The sequence below is a fragment of the Anolis carolinensis genome, chromosome 1 (genome assembly GCF_035594765.1).
Source record: "Anolis carolinensis isolate JA03-04 chromosome 1, rAnoCar3.1.pri, whole genome shotgun sequence".
NCBI lineage: Eukaryota > Metazoa > Chordata > Lepidosauria > Squamata > Dactyloidae > Anolis > Anolis carolinensis.
Genome location: NC_085841.1, coordinates 311,624,197 through 311,630,196, shown reverse-complemented (window position 1 = coordinate 311,630,196; position 6,000 = coordinate 311,624,197).

Genomic DNA, 6,000 nt, shown 5'->3' with positions numbered 1-6,000 from the left:
TTCCCATAGGTCCCATCTAAACTGCCTTATAATCTAGTTTGAAATTGCATTATGTGGTCACTGTGGAGTCATATAACACAGTTATTTGAGTCTACACTGATCATATAACACAGTTTTAAACTGCATTATATGACAGTGTAGATGAGGCCTAAATTACTCCTACTCTGTGACAAATGAAGCATCAGAAAAGAATGGAGAAGTTAAGTCCTGAGCCAAGATGGTATAATTTTAACATTTAATTGTCTGTTTGAGGCTAGTGTGTATGTTGCAATTGGCCAGCTTGATTAGCATTTAATGGCCTTGCAGATTCAAAGCCTGGCTGCTTCCTCCCTGGGAGCATCCTTGGTTGGGAGGTGTTAGCTGGCCCTGATTGTTTCCTGTCTGGATTTCCCCTTTTTTCAGAGCGTTGTTCTTTATTTAGGCTTTTCCTTAATCTCTCATTATTATCCAACATTTTCGCTAATCCGACGCTTTTATTTTTCAGTGATTGGTTGGGGTGTGCCAAAATTCTGTTTGCTTACACTTGAAAATTACCTAGGGCAGCCCTGTGCAGGATGCCATGCAGAAACTAAGTTTTGCAGTTTAATAAACCTTTTCCATGTTTTCATGATAGAACCAATTCGGAAATGGCATTTATAACCCACGAACAAAAATTGTATTGATTTTCTGACAGTTCCTGGCACAAGCTGCAACATTTATTCCCACATTTAAGTCGGTTCCTTTTTAATTTCAAGATACACTGAATAATATATTCCTTCCCTCTTCTCCTCTTTTCTTTTTAGAGTTATAATGCTGTACTTCAAGGCTGAAATAGAATCTTGAATTACAACTCGTGAGAACTTGTGCTTCTGTAGGCAGAAAGGAAAAGCATGCAGTCTCCAGCTTATTAATGAAGTTGGGCTGAAAAAACTACACAGGAGATAAAATGCTGGCAGTCTTGTGTGTTGCATCCACTGCGGTTACCTCTTCTTCCACAGTAAATCTCACTCAATGAACATTAATTCTTTGCCTTCTGTAATTAATTTCATTGTTGGCTAATTCTTGCCAAATAGTTATGTCAAACTGGGACACACAGTTCTAAATTTAACCACAAGATCATTTCATGTCCATGTTGCAACAGGGGTGTTTTGACACATGTATTGACTGATGAGCTCTGTAATTATCACAGCTATTAATGTAAGCTCTATAGCATAGTTGATACTGATAATACATTGACTCAGTTATTTCCATATCCAATATCTTGGAAGCTTTGCGGGTACATTTGTGCAATGTGTCTTTTGTAGATAATTTCAAAATAAATAAATAAAAATGTTTGTATCTTTGCCTGCCTCAAATGAAAAATGACTGAACTAGTTCTAGATTTCTTTCCTTCTTTCTCTACTCCAGTTAATGGTGTTTCAAAGGATTTTCAAGAGTTAAGAGCATTACTACCAACTTGGATTTAATGGCATAGTGGTTTATTAGATTCTTATAGTTTCAGCAGTTTGGCCCCTTTAGAGTGTTTATCAGTGCTTAGATATATCTTATAAATTTGGCTGGGGAAAATATGGCCCATGAACTTTGTTTGACTCCTAGTGCCATTCCTGTCGCTATTGATGAATACAAAGATAAATAAAACACTTTTTGAAAACAGAAATCCAGAAGATCTATTTCTGAGAATTCAAGTTTGCTTATAAATGTTTCTTTGAAAAATGCTCGAAGATCTTACAGTTTTTAAATTCCGCATTGATGAACTGTATGACTGATTATGTCCAGGGCTTCTGCACCAATTGTCCAGTTGTATTCAAGATCTTTTTATTCTTGTTAATTCTGATTCTATAGATATTTAGCATAATTACTGTCATCAATATAAATAATGTTTCACAGAATGAAAAAGGGCCTATGTTTGCCATAGAGAATTTACAGCCTATTATTATTATCCCACTTTTCTCCACTTAAAAAGGGATAGAGTTGAAACATTTAAAGTAAAAATGAAAATAAATTTAAATTTATTCAGTTATTAAAACAATTCAATTAAAACACATATACAATCAACAAAAAGCTATTTTTAAAACAATTTCAACACTCTCTAGCCCATTTTTGTTTTAAAAGCCTTCCTGAATAAAAGGTTTAGCCAGCCATCAGAAGGACAACAAGCAGGAGGTCCTTCTGACTTCCCTGAGAAGGGAGTTCCAGAGTCTAGGGCAGGGATTCTCAAACTGTTAATGTGGAGGGCCGGTTCATGGTCCCTCGGATTGTTGAGGGGCCAAATTATCATTTGGAAAAAAAAATGAACAAATTCCTATGTACACTGCACATGTCTTATTTGTAGTACAAAAAACCCCCAACAACAATCATTTATTTATTTATTTATTTATTTATTTGCTAAATTTATACTCCACTCTCTCTCTCACCCCAAAGGGGACTCAGAGTGGCTTACAAGTTGTATGTACATACAATATATTATATTATTAGCATAGCACAATATTAGCATTATATATTACTATAATGTACTATACCACTATACCATATTATTATTAGTAATATTACATTTAATATATAATATATAATAAATATTATTATATTATACAATATTATTACATTGTATTATTATTATTATTAGCTGCCATGAGTCCCCTACTGGGTGGGAAGGGCGGGGTAGAAATACCGTAATAAATAAATAAGTATTATATTGTATTACATTATAATATTATTATCAATATTATATGTATACACAATATATTATATTATTACCATAGCACAATATTAGTAAATGAATGAACAATACAATATTTAAAAATAAAAACAATTTTAACCAATATAAACCTATCAGGATTTCAGTGGGAAGTGTGGGCCTGCTTCTGCCCAATGAGATAGTCAAGTTAAGTAGGATTGTTGTTGTTGTGTGGAACTGTTACAAGCAGAAGAACAAGCAATGGGGTAGGAAAGGATGAATTTGAATAAATGCAGTTTTATTGCCTTTGTTTCAATTTAGAAGACTGCAACAATAAAGGGGAGTAATGTAGATGTTTCAGAGCTGGAGTTTCGAGTCATAGAACTCATGTGTCATAGATATTCTACAGAGCGTTCCAAGCCCTTAAGCAGTTTTCCTTCTTTATTATAGTGCCAGTCTCCCTAAGTTTAGTCATCAGTTTTCTGAATTAAATCAAAGAGCAACAACTGTCTTTAGCTGGCTAATATGTTTTGTTTTTTGTTGCTCAGTCACATAGTCGCTTCCGACTCTTCATGACCTCATGGACTAGTCCATGCCACAGCTCTGTGTCGGCCGTCGCCGCCCCCAGTTCCTTCAAGGTCAAGCCAGTCACTTCAAGGATACCATCCATCCATCTTGCCCTTGGTCGGCCTCTCTTTCATTTTTCCCCAACATCGTGATCTTTTCCAAGCTTTCCTGTCTTCTCATGATGTGGCCAAAATACTTCAACTTTACCTCCAATATCTTCCCCTCCAGTGAGCAGCTGGGCATTATTTCCTGGAGGATGGATTGATTGGATCTTCTTGCGGTCCAAGGCACTCTCAGGATTTTCCTCCAGCACCAGAGTTCAAAAGCGTCTATCTTCTTTCGTTCAGCCTTCCTTATGGTCCAGCTCTCGCATCCATAGGTTACTATGGGAAATACCATTGCTTTGACTATGCGGACCTTCATTGCCAGTGTGGTGACTCTGTTCTTCACTATTTTATCAAGATTGGCCATTGCTCTCCTTCCAAGAAGTAAACGTCTTCTGATTTCCTGGCTGCAGTCTGCATCTGCAGTGATCTTCACTCCTAGAAATATTTAATCTGTCACTGCCTCCATGTTTTCTCCTTCTATTTGCCAGCTATCAATAGGTGTAGTTGCCATGATCTTGGTTTTCTTGATGTTTAACTGCAACCCAGCTTTTGCATTTTCTTCTTTCACTTTGGTGATAAGGCTCCTCAGCTCTTCCTCACTTTTGGCCATCAGAGTGGTATTATCTGCATAACTAAGGTTGTTAATGTTTCTTCCAGCAATTTTAACTCCAGCCTTGGATTTATTCAAGAGCATAACCTTACTCAAATTAGTTGTTGTATACCTTCAACTTATTTCTACCTTATGGTTACCCTAAAGCAAACCTGCCAGCAGGTGTGGGGTGTTTTTTTTGGTGCAAGATTTCTTCATAAGGGCTTGCTTTTGCCCCCCCCCCTTTCAGGTTGAGAGAGTGTGACATGCCTAAGGTCACCCAGTGGGTTTCCATAGCTGACTAGAGATTTGAACTCTGATTTTCAGAGCTGTGGCTCAGTGCTCAAACTAGTACAACACATTGGCTATTTTTTTTTCTATTTTACTCTTCTTAGAGTAGAATAAAACAGAAGCATCAGCATTCTCCATGCAGATGAAATAAATGGGGACATTTCACTAAATACTATTGGTCGGTAAAACTGAAATTCAGGAAAAGCTCAAGAGACATTTTGAAAGATTTGTCAGAAAATTCCCGTCACCAAAATTTCAAATACATGAAGATTTAACTGAGGTAGACCAAGCTCAATTTGTCTTTGGGAGCTGGTATCACTACATTTTCTTTCTTTCACTTTTACCTCATTACAGAGGGAGGCAGTAACTTTATTTATTATATAAAGAAATTCATGTGTTTCAAAACGTAAGGAAAACCTAGACCAAGGAAATCCATTCCTTGCTGATGCTAGTGTAGTAAGGAATATGGCTATGTGAGTATCCTGATTCTGTGGGATAGTGCTTCAAACAATTCATCTTTTTCCCATACATCCATGCCATGTTGCATTTCATGATCATTCATGATCCTGATTCTGTGGGATAGTGCTTCAAACAATTCATCTTTTTCCCATACATCCATGCCATGTTGCATTTCATGATCATTCATGATCCTGATTCTGTGGGATAGTGCTTCAAACAATTCATCTTTTCCCCATACATCCATGCCATGTTGCATTTCATGATCGTTAAAGCTTTGTTTAATTACAAAAAATGTCACAGGATTATATACAAAATGTCACACAAGAGGTAGCATGAATTATTCCCAGTGATTTAAGGTTTAAAATTTAAGGTATTGATGAGCCTGATTGCTACAGATTTGGGAAATACCCATAATCTTGGCAGTCTGGACTTTATTACATGAACCTTCAATTCCACTTCAGATGTGTTATTGTTGATATTGGATACATATCACATTGAGCACTCTCGATATTTCACCTCTCTTCATTAGTGCAGCTGTGATTATTTCTTTGATATATAGCACAATAGCACAATTGCATAATTCCAGCAAAAATACAGGAGAATCTTGGAGATGGGTAGGAAAGATAGGAGACAGGGAGCAGGATGCACACAGCATTTGCCTGCCATATACAATAAACGCCTTAGACCATACTATGTTTATAACAGAATTAGAGAATCTTTTTCACCCCAAGCTCGCCTTGCCTTCATGGAGAACTTTATAGGACCTGCATATCTGTGATGTCTCATGGGCCTCGGAGTTCTGACCCCAGCGCCATTATGGATCATGATGACGACAACATGGGTTTTTTGCCGTCTCAGCAGGAGACGGAGTCATTCCAGATGCCTGTTGTTGACAATTCTTGCCAAGAGCCCATTAAAACGGACCTTGAACAAGCTTTTCCCAGCGCCTCTCCCCCCTTCGCGAGAAAAGAGTTCTATGCGGCGAGTCGGGGTCAAAAAGAACAAACAAGGAGAAGCACCAGATTAGCAGTCAGACAGGATGATAATTAGCTACGTTTCCCCTGGGAATTTGCAGGGAGGAACGCATCTGGATGATGTTGTGTTTCGCTTCTCTTTCCCTTGGGAAAGGAAGCTCTGGACACCTGCTCTGTAGGAAGATTGAGGTTCTTTAAAAGTTCCCCGCACCGAGGAATCCGTGCAGAATCAACAGATCAGCTTCGGTTCCAGCCTAGTGTGGACTGCGTTTTAAGTCTGCAACTCCAGTTTCCTTGCCTTGCCTTGCCTTGCCTTGCCAAGTTTTCATGAACTATCTCGTCGTGCCAAGTATTTAGCCT